Below are 19,277 nucleotides of genomic sequence, written 5' to 3'. Positions count from 1 at the left end.
TTTAACTAGAAAATCCTTCTCTGAAATATTTATATCACTTGATACCTCACTTACTTCATGTTGATGCTCAAATTTCCCTTTTTAGAGAGCTCTTTATGCATGATTCCTAACTCAGCACTTTAGCCCTTATTCGTAACAATTATCACTTTTTAAGATATATTTGTCTATTTTCTTCTGCTAACTTTAACTCCAACAATATATGTTGAAAAACTGAAGAAACCAAATCACTTTTTCATTACTCAAGCACTCAAATTATCTCTGCTACTATTTTCTTCTCTGTTGTTTTACAATGTTAATATTTCATGCCACATTTTCTCTTATTTTTAACATGCATTATTGTTTCCTCCACACAGTTATTAATTATTAGAAAATGGTTGAATTCCATTAAAAATGTAAGCCAAAATAAATTTGTCTCCGTGATGTGGCTGTTCAAGAAATGTTGCCTTTGTTTATGAAGGAGATATTCCAAAATTAAGAACTAGAAAATACATTGGAAGAAAAGCTTACCCAAATCGTCTTAATCTGTCTTCCATTTGTGTTGCATTATTTAAGCAATCAAAGATAGATGAGTACATACAGTCATAGATGCACCAGAAATAAAATGAATTGTAATGTCAGATTTCCTCTAGCTTAGGTTGGAGGCTGTAAATGGTAGATTAAGTCCATGGACTTAATGCATTTTAAAAGATCAAGAATGCAAGTGACATTTAAATTAAAATTATATGCAGTAATTTCTGTACTTGTGAGAAACTTAAAAACTGAAATGATTCTTAAGTCCTGGAATGAAAAACAGAAATTTCCTTTGAAGGTTACAGCACTAAGATAATTTTTTCCTTTGCCTTTCCCAGACTAGTCTTGAGTCTTTATTAGTGCGTCTTCCTTAGAACCCAAATTTTGTGTTTTTATTTATTCATTTATCTTTTTAAATTTTTTTAATTATTATGGGAACATAATAGTTGTATATCTTTATAGGGTATATATTATGTCTTGATACAAGCATACAATGGGAATTAATTAGATCAGGGTAGTTGGGGTATCCATTACATCAAGCATTTAGAATTTCTTTGTGTCAGGAACATTCTGATTCACTCTTTTAGTTATTTGAAAGTTTTTTCTAACTTATTATTGATTATAGTCACTTTGCTGTGCTACCAAATATTTATTTTTAATGTAGATATTCAGCATAATATTTTATTAGGAATGAGGAGAATGCACAAGGCAATGATATTTCTTGCCATCCACTTATCTTTAAATCTACCACAACATACCATTTTTTGTGATTTTGCCTGGAAATACAATTGTCTGTAGCAACAAGTACTATTTGACATCTACCCAAACCTGCCGCCACATTCCAGATATACCTTGTTTCAATGTCAATTAAATTTACAATTTAAAAGTTAAATAAAATCATTTTCCTGAATAGAAGTAAAGAAAATTAAATAAAAGTGAGTAATTGTAGAGACATTTCTACTGTGACTATGAATAAATTATTTGTACTCTACATGCCTACTTATATTTCACTGATGACAAGAGTTGAATAGTATCTATTTACTTTGAAATATTTTTTTTAATTTTAAATATTTAATGGTTATGTTCTGAATTTGTTTCACTAAAAGCTTAAATAGAGACTTCAGAAAATAAACTTATTGTAAATGCAGAAGAAAACGATAAGTAGTTAAAACTTTTCTTGCTATCAAAATTATCTTTTATGAAACTTCATGAAATGAAATATTTTAATGACTTAAAGACATAGCTTTAAGTGAAGGAATATTTAATTGCTGATAAAATTTAATTTATAATGATTGCAAACAACATTTCTTATCTACTTGCAGGGAAGACTCCAGAATTTTATGTTAGCATACAGGTAGTCAGGCAATTGCTAATGTGAAACAATTCTGCCTGGATTCAGATCTCATCTCTGCCACCATAGACAAATTAACCTCATATGTATCAGAATTTGAATATAATTTTTATGATTTGGAGGAAAAGGCTCTAAAAGTTTATATTTTTTTCCCTCTGATTTACCTGAATGCATGTTAGTGGTGAGTTTGAAAAGGATTTACAACCATTCATATCAACCCTAATACAATCTCCTTCTAGGAACATACATATAACTTAAATTGTTATGTTGGTTTTTAACAAGGACACATAACAAAGTCAAATATCTAAATCACTTTGGATGTTACGTAGTAATTATTCAGCTAAAATTATGTTTAAAAGTTTTAATTTCATAAGAATACATAGCTGAATGGATAATCAGACAAAATTTTGCTTGGAGGTAAAATTTATATAAAAATGCATCTTAATTTCATTGCTCAGATGGCTCCACTTATGTATGTGTGTGTAAGAACCTTCTAACTGTATTAACTAAACAAATAAAGAATATTATTCATTATATTTACAGATGGTATTATTGTTAGCCATATGTGGCTTAAAAGGCTAAACAATCTCATAAATGTCTTTGTTTAATGTTGAATTATATTTCCCTTTCAAAAATAAACTAATATTTCTTTTAAACTTAGACAATCCACACATGTGCACATTGGTTTCTATACATTTATCTAAAGGATTTAATTTTATATTTTCATCTTTCTGTGTTTCTTAAATATTCTTTTCTAAAAAATTAAACACAAAACAAATTTAGTATCAATGAAAGGCACGATCTCTTTAAACCAAGCAATAAACAACTCAGGATATTAGTGTGGAAGAATATGAAAAAGTTAATCTTCAGAAAAACAGAGCAATAAAAACAAAGTCTGTCCAAACTCTTCATTAATAATTGAAACATGGGTGCATACGTGAAATGCTTTGTAAGTAATGAGCACCAGGCATAAATATTTAACAGTTTGCTTATGAAATGTGTCCTAAATTATGTCTAAATGTTAACAAGGATGTCTTATACTTGACAGAACAATGAGGGACATAAATATTTCAAAGCAGCAAGCATGGCAGGTGGAAGCTAAAAAAAACGCCAGGCAGTTTCCATGTTCATCTAACACTTCAACCTTCAGATATGTGCTTTTTAAGTTTAATAGGAACAAAGTGTTTCCCCATCAAAGCCAATGTTTACATCTGTTACATCAAAGCTATACTGGGATCTCTTTAAAGTACACTTATCAGACAAATAATGCATACAAAGTGATGTGTCTTTGTGATATAAAAGGAATTGACAAATAAGACAACTTACTTGAAGTGAAAGGCTCTCCTCAATAGCTAATGTGCTCTATCTTATTTTCTGACCCACATCCTTATAAAGACACACGTAGATCACGGACAATTCTCGAGGATATTGCTACACTCACACATAGGCATGCAGACACACACATACACACACACAAGCACAAACAGACGTACACATGAATACATAAACCTAGCAGTAAATGGGATGAAATTGATTATATTTGCCCTTTACCTGAAAAACGTAATTCTCCAATAGTGGTGCAATAGCATAATATCAGGTAGGATAATTTGAATATACAATGCATCTAATGTGTTTTTTCTTTTGTAATAGCAAAGGTTTTAACCTAACATGGTCAGATATAAGAAAGATAGCATAGGCAGCTTTGTTTAATGAAAATATATGAAAACAAGATTAAGGCAAATCTCAGATACCACCATAGTTCAGCAACAGATATATTGCATGGTCTTAGAAAAAAACACTCACCTTCGTCTGAAATAATATTGTTCTCAATAGAGTAATAAAAGTAAATGTCATCATTGTATTCAAAGCTAACACAAAATTATTTGACAATATAAAATACTAAAAGCTAGACAAGCACTGAAACTATTTGATAAAACAATATTCAAGAACCATAACATAGAAATATCTCTATTAATATAAACATTTAGATTGCTGACTCTCAGTATAAGAGTGAGTTTTACTAAAATATATGAATTTTTCCAGACAATGGCTGTTTTTGCTTTTTGTTTTACTTTATTTTACATGATAATAGTTATACTACAATTTATTTTATTGCAATTTCATCTCTTGTTCTTGCAGAACGGTATCCCTAAATTCACTTCTTTAGACACTATCAGTAACTTTCTTACAGCTGTATCAATGTTTTCTCAGAAGAATATTTTCTTATCCTAAACCACTTATCTACCTATAATGACACTGATCACTATTCTTTGTTTCTTCTCATACATTCATTTATTCACTTGTTTATTCTTCACCCTATAAAATACTGGTCTTTTTCTATCAATTATGGCTCTAGTCATGACCTCTAAGCTCTTACTCAAAGCTTGGCCTTATGTTTCTAGTATACATCCTCTTAGTACTGCATATTCATTTTCTCTAAGATGAACAAACAGTTTCAAGCTTCACAAATCAGCTCTTAATTTAAAAGGCAACATTACTGTCAGAGAAAAAAACCTGAATATTGCATGAAATTTTTCTCTGAAGTCCAGTCCACCAATTTTGAATATTAAGTGGTTTTCTTCTGCCAAATTCATCCAGTTCAGATATTTCAATGTACAGTTCAGTGCCTGCTAGTGCTTTAGAATTCTCTCATTTCTATCATAGATGTCCACATTGTGTAAACTTTACTTTTGAATTATTTTTCAAATTTTTTCACTTATCTGTGTCACCATTGCTACTATGTAGACTGAGCTGTCAGCTGAATTCTTGTAGTAACACTTGAGTTATTTATTCCTTTAATAACTCCTGTCTGTTCTCTGCATTTATTATAAGACAATTATGGTGAACTTGAAAATCAATAATTTTATTCATCATGAAAGAAAAACCAGTGTTTTCTCATTGGTCAAAAAATAAAGGCAAAATTTCTTAGCACAAAACACGAGGTCCTTCACAGTTAATCCTGTGAATAGTCTAAGCTATCGTTCAAGCTCATTCAAAACCAATCTGCTGCCATTCTCTCCAAAATTCTCAACTACTTTCAGTCCTGTATATATTTCATGTTCCTTCTTACTATATGATCTTTGTGCATGTTGTTTCCTCTTTATTTTCATTTAGATTATTTTCATTTTCTCTCCTCCTTTCATATAGATTTTTATTTAACACAGCTCTAAAGTCATTTATGTAGTAACTACTTTTATGAGGTACTAATTATTTTCCCTAATATAGGGAAAATTTTCCCTAATATAGGTTTTATATCACTATGAACCTCTCCTTCAAAAAACTTTTTCACAATCACAATTATATATAATAATTAAATTAATATTTGTCTTTTGAATTACACTTCAAACTTATGAAGGAAGGAAATATTTGTGCTTGTATTCAATATTATATTCCCAGCACATCCTAGATACCAAGAACTATCTACTGAATGCATGAACTTCAAGCACAACATCTCAACTCGGTCCTTTCTGAACCATTGATGTAAGCCTGACACTGTTTCTTCTTTCTGGTAAGTGGAAAATAAAACTTGATTGACCATTGGAATCTATGTGTACTATTACATTGGTTATCACTTTATTAATTAGGAAAAAAGAAATAATCCAGTGTGACATTATGATTTGCTTTTCTTTTAAAATTAGCACATCATTAAAACATATTTAAATAGTATATGTCTTTAAAATAGTTTTAATATATTTATGTAGAATTAACTAGTAAATTTAGAGCTAAAATAAATTGATATTTTAAAAAAGAAAATGTTTTTTTCTTTTGCTTAAACATAATGGAAAAATAAATATTAATATAACTATGTTTTAATTGCCCAACATGTTATAATAATCTAAAATTATTATTGACTTATTATCATTATTACTAATCTAAGAATAAGAATTCATTTTCTTTTATATATTGGTTAGATATTTGTTTTTATGCATATTTTATTAATTTTATTTATGCTTGCTATGCCAGGCAAATAGATCCCATTTACAAATAAATGCCCAAATTCATCTCAAATAACCCATTTATTTTACTATAGGAAAAACTGATTTATGACAGGTAAATCTGTTAAATTTTATCCTTTGTTACTATCTATATAATCTTACTATAAGAAACTATCTCATATATTCTTCAGCCTTTATAGGTAGCATCTCACATAATATATGTGCTACTTTCTTATAAATATCTTTGTGTATTGCCTTAAGGGAATAAAAACTAATCATTTAGCATTTGAAAGATATATAAAAAATAGCTTTTTCATTTTAATTTTACCCACCATATTTATTGCTGGTGTTTTAAATTATTATCTTTGAATTTAGCATATAGAGAAAGAGGCATGAGGAGAATTTTACTGAAGAAAAGAATTGTCTTAGTTGTTGGTGTCATTGTATAAAACTAGGTAAGGACTCATAACACTCTCTGTGTGGCTGGGTAATTGCTTTGGAAACAGATGCTTTCTGTAGTCATCCCAGGCAGTAAGGTGTGGTATTAAGAAATACTTTTGACATAATTTACTATAAATGTTTCATAAAGGTAACCTCTTCTTTGACAAGGTAATGAAAACTTGAAATTCATATGTTATTTACTTTCAGAGTAAGAATTGTCAAAAATATGCTTAAGTGTTATAGCTGAGTAAATTTGAAAAAAAAAATGGGTAAATAAAATAATCTGGGTACTATGTACCTAGGATATCTACATTCAGGAAATATTTTATTTACACATAAAATTATAGCAATTAAAATATTTTATACTAATTTTTGCTTATAATATTTATAGAGACTAAAACATAATTTTATTATAGGCAAAAATTGTGTATAATGTTTGTCTATCCTCAGTCTCTTACATAGTACCAGGACATTTGTAATAAATGCAACAGACATTATTGATTAAAAGTATTTATTTCAACCACATGTTAGTATTTAATGTGTATTAAAACTAATTTTTGACCAGGCACAGTGGCTCACGCCTGTAATCCTAGCACTCTGGGAGGCCGAGGCGGCTGGATCACTCAAGGTCAGGAGTTCGAGACCAGCCTGAGCGAGACCCTGTCTCTACTAAAAATAGAAAGAAATTATCTGGACAACTAAAAACATATATAGAAAAAATTAGCCGAGCATGGTGGCGCATGCCTGTAGTCCCAGCTACTCGGGAGGCTGAGGCAGTAGGATCGCTTAAGCCCAGGAGTTTGAGGTTGCTGTGAGCTAGGCTGATGCCACAGCACTCACTCTAGCCAGGGCAACAAAGCGACACTCTGTCTCAAAAAAAAAAAAAAAAAAACCTAATTTTTATAACTCTGTTATTTGGGAAGGGGGATGTCAAAGACATTTACGATGAATGTTTTTTTGTTGTTGTTTTGTCTTTTTTTTCAGTTATTTTTAATTTTTGCATATTATAGGGGTACAAATGTTTAGGTTATGTATACTGTTCTCCCCTCTTGCCTGTTAGAGCTTTAAGCATGTCCATGCCCCAGATGGTGCGCATCACATTCATTATGTATGTATACACCTATACCCTTCTCCCCCCTCCCATCTGCTTGACTCCTGATGAATGTTATTCCTATATGTGCACTTAGGTGTTGATCGGTTAAAACCAATTTGATGGTGAGTACATGTGGTGCTTATTTTTCCATTCTTGGGATACTTCACTTAGTAGAACGGGTTCCAGCTCTATCCAGGAAAATACAAGAGGTGCTATATCACCATTGTTTCTTATAGCTGAGTAGTACTCCATGGTATACATATACCACATTTTATTAATCCACTCATGTATTGTTGGGCACTTGGGTTGTTTCCACATCTTTGCAATTGTGAATGTTCTGCTGTAAACATTCAAGTGCAGATGTCTTTTGTATAGAATGTCTTTGTTGTTTTGGGTAGATGCCCAGTGATGGGATTGCTGGATCAAATGGAGGATCTACTTATATCTCTTTGAGTTATCTCCATATTGCTTTTCACAGAGATTGCACCAGTTTGCAGTCCCACCAACAGTGTATGACTGTTTCTGTCTCTCTGTATCCATGCCAACATTTATTGTTTTGGGACTTTTTGATAAAGGCCATTCTCACTGGGTATAAATGGTATCTCATTGTGATTTTGATTTGCATTTCCTTGCTGATTAGAGATGTTGAGCATTTTTCATATGTTTGTTGGCCATTAGTCTGTCTTCTTTTGAAAAATTTCTGTTCATGTCCTTTGCCCACTTTTTGACAGAGTTGTTTGATTTTTTTCTTGCTGATTTTCCTGAGTTCTAGATAGATTATAGTTATCAGCCCTTTAATGGATGTGTAGCACATGAATATTTTCTCCTATTCTGTAAGTTGTCTGTTTGCTCTGGTGACAGTTTCTTTGGCTGTGTAAAAGCTTTTTAATTTGATCGGGTCCCATTTATTTATTTTTGTTGTTGCTGTGATTGCCTTTGAGGTCTTCTTCATAAATTCTTTGCCTAGGTCAATGTCTAGAAGAGTATTTCCAACATTTTCTTCTAGAATTCCTATAGTTTCACACCTTAGGTTTAAGTCTGTTATCCACCATGAGTTGATTTTTGTGAGAGGTGAAAGATGCGGATCCTGTTTCAGTCTTCTACATGTGGCTATCCAGTTTTCCCAGCACCATTTTTTGAATAGGGATTCCTTTCCCCCAGTGTATGGTTTTGTCTGCTTTGTCAAAGATTAGATGGCTATATGAGGATGGTTTTATATTTGCATTCTCAGTTCTGTTCCACTGGTCTGTGTCCCTGTTCTTGTGCCAGTACCATGCGGTTTTAATACTATAGCCTTGTAGTATAGTTTGAAGTCTGGTAAATTGATGCATCCCATTTTGTTCTTTTTCATAGGATTGCTTTTGCTATACGGGGTCTTTTTTGGTTCCATATGAAATGTAAAATTATTTTTTCTATATCTGTGAAAAATAATGTTGGTATTTTAATAGGGATTGCATTGAATCTGTAGATCACTTTGGGCAGTATAGACATTTTAACAATGTTGATTCTGCTGATCCATGAGCATGGTATGGTTTTGCACCTGTTTATGTCCTCTGCTATTTTCTTCCTCAGTGTTTCATAGTTCTCCCTGTAGAGGTCTTTTATCTCCTTAATTATATATATTCCTAGGTACTTTGTTTTCTTTGTTGCTATTGTGAAGGATATTGAGTCTTTGATTTGGTTCTCAGTTTGACTGCTATTAGTGTATAGGAAAGCTATTGATTTCTGTACATTGATTTTGTAACCTGAGACTTTGCTGAATTTGTTTATCAATTCCAGTTGTCTCATGGCAGAATCTTTTGGGTTTTCTAGGTATAAGATCATATCATCAGCAAAGAGAGATAGTTTGACCTCTTCTGCCACCATTTGGATGTTCTTGATTTGCTTCTCTTGTCTGATTGCTCTGTCTAGTACTTCCAGCACCATGCTGAATAGGAGTGGTGAGAGAGGGTAAACTTGTCTGGTTCCAGTTCTAAGCAGGAATGCTTTCAATTTTTCCCCATTCAGTATGATGTTAGCTGTGGGTTTGCCATATATGGCTTATATCATTTTTCTGTAAGCCCCATCTATAACTATTTTATTAAGTGTTCTTCTCATAAAAGCATGTTGAATTTTGTCAGATGCTTTTTCTGCATCTATTGAGAGGATCACATGGTCTTTGTTTTTGCTTCTATTTATGTGGTGAATTACATTTATAGATTTGCATACGTTGAATCATCCCTGCATCTCTGGGATGAAGCCCACTTTGTCGTGATGGATTATTTTTTTGATAAACACCTGAATTCAATTTGCTAGGATTTTATTGAGAATTTTTGCATCTATTCATAAGGGATATTGGTCTGTAGTTTTCTTTTTTTGTTGTGTCCTTTCCTGGTTTTTGTAACAGGGTTATGTTGGCTTCATAAAATGTGTTGGGAAGGATTCCTTACTTCTCTATGTTGTGGAATAATTTCTGCAGGATAGGCGCCACTTCTTCTTTGTAGGTCTGGTAAAATTTGAATGTGAAACCATGTGGTCTGTAACTTTTCTTTTTAGGAAGGTTTTTTATTGCTGTTTCAATTTCAGTACTTGATATTGGTCTGTTCAGGAATTCTATTTCTTCCTGATTGAGCCTAGGGGGGCTGTGTGTTTCTAAGAATTTGTCCATTTCCTCCACATTTTCCAGTTTATGTGCATAAAGGTTTTTATAGTATTGATAGATGATATTTTGTATCTCTATGGCATCAGTTGTAATTTCTCCTATTTTCATTCCTGATAGAGCTTATTAGAGTTCTTTCTTTTATACTTTTCATTAGTCTAGCCAAAGGCGTGTATCTAAAGTGTAAACATCTTAGTATAAAATGTTTAGAATAGTTCCTAGCCTGATCACTTTAAACTAAATTCTAGTTATCCCTACCTTTAGGTAGACTTAATCTTTGTAATCAATTAATAAGTAATGTAACACCTGTATATTGCATACCTAAATGCTTGCTGAGGACAAAGTGTGAATAAGATCATTATTGCACCCATTATTACAAAGCTAATAGCATATTGTTACCTTAGTATCTATCATAGGATTTGCAGAACTTCACAATGGTTTTTTGCTCACTTTCTCTTCCTACCAGAATGGAGACCTTGGTTATATTAATTTTAGAAAATTAAAATTAAAAACCTAGAGGACTGCCATAGTAAAGTACCACAAACTGGATGGCATAAAAAACAGAAATGTATTGTCTCAATATTCTGGAGGCTAGAATTCCTAAATCAATGTGTCAACAGGAGCATGCTCCCTCCAAAACCCATAGGAAAATCCTTCCTTGCCTCCTCCTGGCTTCTAGTGTTTGGCTGGCAATCTTTGAAGTTTCTTCACTTGCAGATACATCACCCAGTCTTTCATGTTCATATGGCATTCTTCCTGTGTGTCTTTATATCACCTTTCAATTTAATAATGAGTATATTTGGTGTTTGTTTTTCCATTCTTGAGACACTTCACTTAGAATACTGGTCTCCAGTTGCATCCAAATTGTTGAAAAAGGCATTGATTCATATTTCTGTGGCTGAGTAGTACTTCATGGTATACATATACCACATTTTGTTAATCCACTTATGTATTGATGGGCACTTGGGCAGATTATACATCTTTTCAATTGTTAATTATGCTGCAGTAAACATTCAAGTGCAAAAAAAGTGAAAGTGAGAAACTGAATGTGGTAGTACATTTATTAGTGATTTAAAATGTTATAAAGAAAAAAGTTGAAGTCATCATGATTTGTGAAATGATGGCCCAATGTTGAAACATGTGGATAGAATTCTCCTTAAGTTGTTATATAATTTAAACAAACAGGAAATAACAAGAAGAATATTCTAAATAAGATGATTCTAAATTTAACAGAAAAAAAATTAAAGAAGAAAACCATAAAATGTTTACTGGAGAGAGAATTAACCTACTGGATTAAAACTACATAATAAATCTAGAATTCTACCAATGTTTCTGGAACATTATAAACCAAAAGATCAGTGAAACTAGAGAGCAGAGAGTGGACTTAATGAATGTAGGAATTTAGTATACAGATTCTGTGCTGGTGAACTGACTTCTTAAGGAAATTAAAAAAATTTTTCTATTTCTACAAATAAATAGTAACATTTTCTATTTCAACAGGTTATACTGTCTCTGAACATAAACAACACGTTTATTATTTAAGTTCTGTGTAGTCACTTAAAAGTGCTGATATAAAGAGAGAAAATTAGGAGTGTTAAACATTTGTGATTGCATATTAACACTAATACTACCATGATTGACATCAATTAACATGTTTGATTATCTTTTATCATATCTAAAGCTGTATGACAGAATAATGGTGGAAATATTAAGCAAATATTTGGGCCAAGTTTTTCTTTAAATGTTTTCTATTATTATTAAATTTTAGGGCATTGTATTATATAGTTGTCATATCAAATCCATGGCAAAAGGTAGATTAAATCATTAATGATATTAGGATAAATAAGTATCAATCTGGGAAAAAACTGAATTCAACAAGATGAATTTCACATGAATTAGTAAATATACATGTGTATGTGTAGGTTTGTATTCAGCATCATTTTCTCTGTGGAGGATAATTCGATATTTAGCAGATAGAGTGGCAGAGATTGTTCACTGTTTACCTTTTGTGCTATTTAATTTCTATAACTTGTGATTAATTTATACATCAAAACATAATATTAATTTAAATTACAAACAAGTAAAATATATGGGGAAGTAATCAAGATATTCAGAAGCATAAAACCCCTTCAATTTTTTCATATATAAACATAAATAATAATAGCTAACTTACAGACTTATAATTATATTAGATTCTACATGTAAAATATATATACATACATGAAATATAGTAAGTACTTAACATCAATAGCACTTGTTGCTGAAATGTACATTATCTTTACTATTAAATATGATAAATTTCCTCTCTCCTTTTGAGAAGGAAGTTGAGGTTAAGCTGGTTTTTCAGACTCAACAAGATATGTAGCACACGTGGTTCAGAAAGATGGAAATTAATCGTGAGTTTGAAGAAATAAAATCCTATCATAACAGTTTCAGTGGTAGAAATTTGAATGCAATGGAAAAATTAACCCTTTCTATATTCATGAAAACAATAAACTAAAAACAAGTGAGCCTTACACATTTTCCATGTTCAATGAGATAATGCATAGATGGAAGACAAATTATTCATTGGTGCAAAATAATTTTCTCACCAAACAGAATTATAAAACACAAATATCAAGCAAGTGACAATTTTTGTTCTATTTTTATGCTCTCACAAATGTTAAAGTCTAATTTTTGTCCTTAATTACTAAGTCTTTCAGATATTACACATCTTGAAAAATATTAGCAAAACCACAAGCCCTTAGAGACTGCTATGTAGCTAAAAGTTGTGGGTTTTTTTCTCAATATGTGGTTATAGTGTGAAATGTAACTGTGAAAATGACATTGTGGGCTGCTATATTTATCCTTTCAAAGGCTTGGGCAGCACATCAAGGTTACTCAGTTTATAATTATTTTTATTACTTGATGCTTCAGGCACAACTTGAAGGAAAAATGTGGCAGTTGGTTTCTGAGTTTTACATCATTGCCCATAATAGGAACTCAGCACTTGAATTTAATTGACAAATTGATTGACTATTCAGGGAGATATTATAATTGAGTATGCTGGCAAAACTTCATTGATACCTAAGTCCTAAATAGAGTTTAATTTCATTAGTAATTTAGTCTTAAACCTAACAATAATGTAAAATAGAATAAAACATCTTTTCTAAATATTTCTGAAGTAGTATATTTGTATTAGAGAATTAAAAGTATATTGATAATCAAAGGTAAGATTGCTATTTTACATAAAATTTTTTAAAATATGAAAGTCATAGCTATTATAACAGTCTTTTAAAAGATTTTTGGTGTTATAATAACTAAGTAGTAATTGGGAGGTGAGAAAACATAATACAAAATAAAATAGGACTTTTTAAAAGACTCGTTTTCTATTAATAATCATAGTTTTGCAAAATTTACTATGTTAATTCACTATGCTAAGACAATGACTTCACCTGTTGTACAAGTAGGAAATGTCTTGTATTGACAATTAAATGATCTAGACCATAACTTACACAAGTTCACTTCCATTGTAAGCATTTAATAGCTAGTATTAGGAAATCTGACAACCACAAATAAGCCAGAAATTGTAACAGTGTCATGTGCCTGGAAGGGGGGACATGGAAAATAATTCTCAAAAGCTCTAATGGTTATCACAGAAAATAAATAAAAAATTGGAGCAAAATGAACAGTAAGAATCCATCTCACATTCGTGAGATTAACAAAATTTAAAAATTTACATTTCTAAACATTAGTGAGAATGTGGAACAAAGGGTATTTTTATATACCAGTGGTGGAGTATAAATTGATGAATTCCCTGGAAAAATTTTGGAAAAAACCAAGAAAGTTAAAGATGTACAAACCCTAACTCATAATTATTCAACTAATTCTGCTCCTAAGGAAAAAAAAAAAGATGAAGAAGATTGCCCAAGAACATAAGTAGTTATCAAAACTTGGATGTAAGAGTGAAATATTGGAAATAACCTACATGTCCACAAGTTAGTTAAACAGAGAATGGATAAATAATAATCATGGTATACATACAAATGTGCACACACACACACACACACACAAATAAAATGAGTAAACTAGAATTATATGCAGACACATAAATAAATCCCACAAATTACAAATACAAATTTTAAAAAGCAAATTACAGAACAATAGGCATAATATGGTTTACATAACAATTTTGAAAAACAAAACATAATAATTTATAATTTATAATAGATGTAACAGATACTAAATATGTATGTAGATATTTATTATATCATGTTTATTGTTTAGTTGTTTGCATATTTAAATATTGTTTTAAGTATTCATATATATAATTTATTACTTTCCATTTATTATCATTTATGGCTATTATCTATTACATTTATTTTTAGGTATACTTAAATTTATTATATAGTGTTGATTGTTTAGATGTCTTTCTATAGAAATAAGTGGGGAATGGGAGATAATTCTGCTAACTGTAAAAATACAATTAAAATCATTAGTCATGTAGAAAGTGGTCAAAGACTAGCCTTAAGTGGGTGATCATTGTATTTAAACTAGTAAATTCTGTGTTCTCACATGTGAAAAATAAAAACAAAATTTTTAAAACTGTTGACTATTTTTCCCAAAGTTGAATATTTATTTTAAGAAAGTGGAAAACTCTTTTATGTAATGAGAAATAATAAAATCAACTCTTCTGCCTACTCCATTCAAAATCACAATAATCTTAACTTGAGACAAATGTATGGCTTTATAAATTCTTAGAATAAAAATTTCAGCCATTTTTAAGACACCATCAGGGCTTATCTTACAATTTTCTGCTCAGCCTTGAGTCAGTGATGGGCTTACTCCACTGGTTTCTGAAAATGGATGATTAAATAATCAGGAATTTTGTGTGTCAGTAGTTAAAATAGTTTTATTCAGTCAAGGTGGAGATACAAACTCCATGGAAATAATATAAATCAGTCTTTTTAAAAAAAAATTAGATATATTTTTGATTTCTGAGAGCCAGTTTGGTTTCCCTGTGCTGACCCAAGTTACATATTACCTCTAATATTATTTGTATGGTTTTAAAAATCCATATCAATAAATGGAATTCTTTCCAAATTCAAATACACATTGTCTATCAGAAGTTACTTCAAATAATCTTAGATTAATAATATATACGTTAAGGCCTTGTAATAGAGCACTAATATTCTTTTCTAAATTTATTGTTTAATAATGGTTTAATAACCACCTCTACATTATATAATACACAGGGGGTTAAATACTAAACATAACATACCTTAATTAAAAATTTTTATAACATCTTGAGCTCTTTGGGAATTAATTTCTATTTTTAACATGTTACTTTTGAACATTGTACATTTATGCACATTTTTACAAATATATTGTGTTCAGAAAGGATTTCTATGACTTGTGAATCAATTAATTTCATACATTTTAACGGGCAACATAGAAATTAGTTGACATATTCATAAGGAGAAAAAGGAAAATAGCCTGTGTACATGATGAAAGTTTTCAATAATATTCTAAGCAAATGGACTTTGAAAATGTATAAGAAATTAGAGAATTGATGAAAAAGTAAGCAGACCAGACACAAAATGGATAATGTTCAAATTATAAAAATGTAATAGGGAATTTATAAAATTTATTTTTAAAAATACATCAAAGTATTATCACAAGTCTCATGATTTTCTATAGTTGCCATAATAATATGAAGGTGAGCTGATGAACAAAGAGAAATCAGCCCAGAAGAGTTCCCAGGCAGCATTTTAGCCCTCATCTCTATCCTTTTCAACTGTTCAAAATGACAGATCCTTTGATAAGTTTGCATAAAATAATGATTAAATCTATTTACTAGATATGCAATGAATCAAATACAGTATCATAAAAATGTCAAAATGGAAAATATAATTATCACACTTGAATCCCATCACACACACATCCAAACCACTCAAAATAAAATTAACACAAACAAAATTATAAATTTACTAAGATGCTACTTAGCTACTACATGAAAGATAACTTTGAAGGGATTTTGGATGACTATAGATTAAAAATAGATCATATTGCCTTTTGATTGTCAATAAAGCTAAAAATGGAACATTGATTATGCTGTGAATACCACAAAGATATAAATATACAATGTAGCCTCATACAAATCATAAATCTTACCCAGCATATTCGGATAATACTAACCAACTAATGTTTACCTAAGTGTACAAATGAAAAAGCAAACTTTAACATGGCAACATCTCTTGAATAGCCTGCACCATAAGATGCAGCTCCTGAAAAATCCTTTATTTGGCATTGGGACCCATTTTGGTTTCTGAGTATGAGTGTTGTACTAATTCTATTTTTTCCTTTCTTTGTGTGAATTCTCAATATGATACTGCTTAGCTTTGAGGAAGCTCTTTAAGTTTGATACTCTGTGTGCACAAAGCAAGAAAATCTACATGACTAAAATTCATTCTCCAGCCAGCTGGGTTCTACTACTTCACATATTCCAGGTTTATTTTCAATATTTTTCTTTATGCAGACTAGGCATTTTACTAAAAACTTTAAGAAGTTCATTAGTCATCTTCTTGCCAGTAAATTACAAAGAGTGTTTGCAAAACGATCTGGTCCAGTCACCATTGCCTCAAGCAACCCTCAAGAGGAAGAGGTTAAGTTCCAGACCTGCTCCTCCCTCTTGATGACATTTGATACATAAAAGCCTGTATGATATCCCAGATGCCACATTTTTAAGAAGGCATCACGAACTTTGAGCAAACCAAAAAAAAGTGACAAAGGTAAAAGGATGAACAATTGTGTCAGAAGAAGAATGTCTAGAGAAGAGATTAGGTAATATCTGTTTTATTATAGAAGAGAATTTAAGTTTAGGTTGAAGGGTGCAAAGGTCAGAGTTAGAATGCATGAATAAGATTTCCAAGAAGGCACATTCTGGCACAATTGCAAGTCCATAACAATCAAGTAGGCTGCCCTGAAGAGAATAAATGAAGGAAAGAAAGCTCTCTACCAATCTTTCCAAACTCCTTAGTCTGGCTGAACTGGCTCATAATTGCTGATATTGTTAGACTTCAGGTCACTACCTGATTTGCAGGTGAGAATCATTAATATCACAGGGCATGCGTATGGAATTTTTTTCTTCTGTTTCTTTTTAATACATGACAGAAGTTGTTAAATGAGTCAGGGCATTTTCCCACATAGAAGAAAGCTTGGCTATCATCACCCTCCTTTTTCACTGGCATACTTAAGCATTCTCATGTTTTTATCTTCTGTTCTCTCATGATACACCAATGCTTGGATGTGGATTCCTGGGGGAAAACACAAACACCCACCAAACCTCCATTCTCCCCCCACTACAAAAACATACATGCTCGCTCTCTCTCTCTCTCTGTCTCTCTCTCACACACACACACCCCAGTTGCAGTTTAGATAATATTTTTCAAATTTATTCAGTAGGGAATTGTGTCTCTTGATTTAAAATGAATGTCTAGTGAAGAGAAAATTACTCAGCCTACACCAGACACATAATTAAAAATACTATTCTAATGCCTCCCTAGAAAGACAGCTTACCATACTAAGCTATGTAGAGTTCTGTGAATCACCTGAACATACTATCTAAGCAGCTTGACCTCTAGTGGACCTGTAGCTGTTTTTAAACTCTGACAAGTAGAGGCCAGGTTAATTAGGGCACATTGGGGTTTCTATTAATATCTGGAGTTTCATAAATGAGAATAAGTGTGGCAAGAGATGATAGTAGAGAGGTAGTAGGGACAATACCACATAAAAACTTGAAAGTCATTTTAAGATTTTTTTCATTTTATTCTAGTTACAATAGGGCCACCGAGAGGAACTAGACATTTGGGCAGTAGCAAAAACTGAGAGGAATTGATACTGAAATCGTAAAGAGGAAAAAGTAAGAAGGTTGATTTTAGGAATATTCCATTATGTAAGTGTGTATCATTTTATGTCCAAACAAAATAGAGAAAGCACACAATTTAAACAGGGCACATTTAATATAAAGTATTATTAACTCTAACAGAGCATTAGAATAATGAAATAGGAAAATAAAAGAGAAGAATACAGAATTCTAAAAACCAGTGAATAATATATTTAAGGGATCACCACTACCCCTGGGAATAAGACACTACGGAAGAATACATACCCAGAAGTGGAATTGCTGGATCGTAAGGTTGGTTTTATATACAAGGTCTGCCCAGAAAGTATTCAGCCATGTAATATAAGAACAACATACAAGAAACATTGTACATAGGACAATGATCCCTCAGTCCCCGTCAAAGTAGGCACCTTGGGACCTCACACAGTTCTCCCAGAGTCTCTTAACCTAATCCACACACATTCAACATTCTCAGGTGTTCTGTTTGTTGCAGGCCTTCCAGAACATGGATCACTTTGAACAGATTCTCCACCATCTTTGAAGCATTTGTGCCATACTTTTGTTTGTGCTGCACTGATTGCATTTTGTCCCCAAAAGTCTTCTAAATTATCTGAATAGTTTCCATGGAGGAATATTCACGCTTAATGCAAATTCGATGCAGATTCATTGTTCTACACGCGCAGTCATTTTGAATGCAAGGGCGGCACAGTACACATGCGCACTCAACAGTGGAGAGGCGATTGTTGATGCATTCATACCCCAATCCACTCTGTTTGGCTGCCAGGTTATATTGATGTCTCCCAGTGTTCTCATTATATTAACAATGGCTGGATACTTTCTGGACAGACCTCATATGTATGTAGGTTAGAGAGATAAATTCTAGGAGAAATGAAAATGTTGAAGGCTATTTATTTTGGGAATGACGTTTGAAGAAAAGAGACTATTGTTTTTAATGCTGTAATTACAAGCCTTTTCATATTTTTATTTAAAATAACATTCAATTACAGCTGATGAAAGTTTTTTCAAAAGAAAGAAGAAAAGTATATTTCTGTAAGAATGCTATTTTTGGAGTCATTTCAGCAAATAACAGCAACTCAGTTTTATGGCATATTTCAGGTGGCGACTTTTAAGAGTCTCATGCTCTACCGACTGAGCTAGCTGGGTGTACAAAGGTTATAACTTTTAAACAAACTTCAAATCCTAAGACTAATTCTCTAATTTTACTTTTTTACTATTAGCATTCTTCTATAAACTCCGTTAAACGCTCCCTCATGTCCCTTGGTTAGGACTTGAATTTTATGTTCTCTACAAATATGTAAATGTGGCCATGATAATTTGAGAAGAACTTCTAAATTAGACTAGATGACAGCTAAACTTCAAATTGTGTGTATCTATCTGCATAACTTAAATGATAGAGGGCCAAGAAT

The sequence above is a fragment of the Lemur catta genome, chromosome 13, assembly GCF_020740605.2.
Source record: "Lemur catta isolate mLemCat1 chromosome 13, mLemCat1.pri, whole genome shotgun sequence".
Classification (NCBI taxonomy): domain Eukaryota; kingdom Metazoa; phylum Chordata; class Mammalia; order Primates; family Lemuridae; genus Lemur; species Lemur catta.
Note: the sequence above shows the minus strand (reverse complement) of the source record.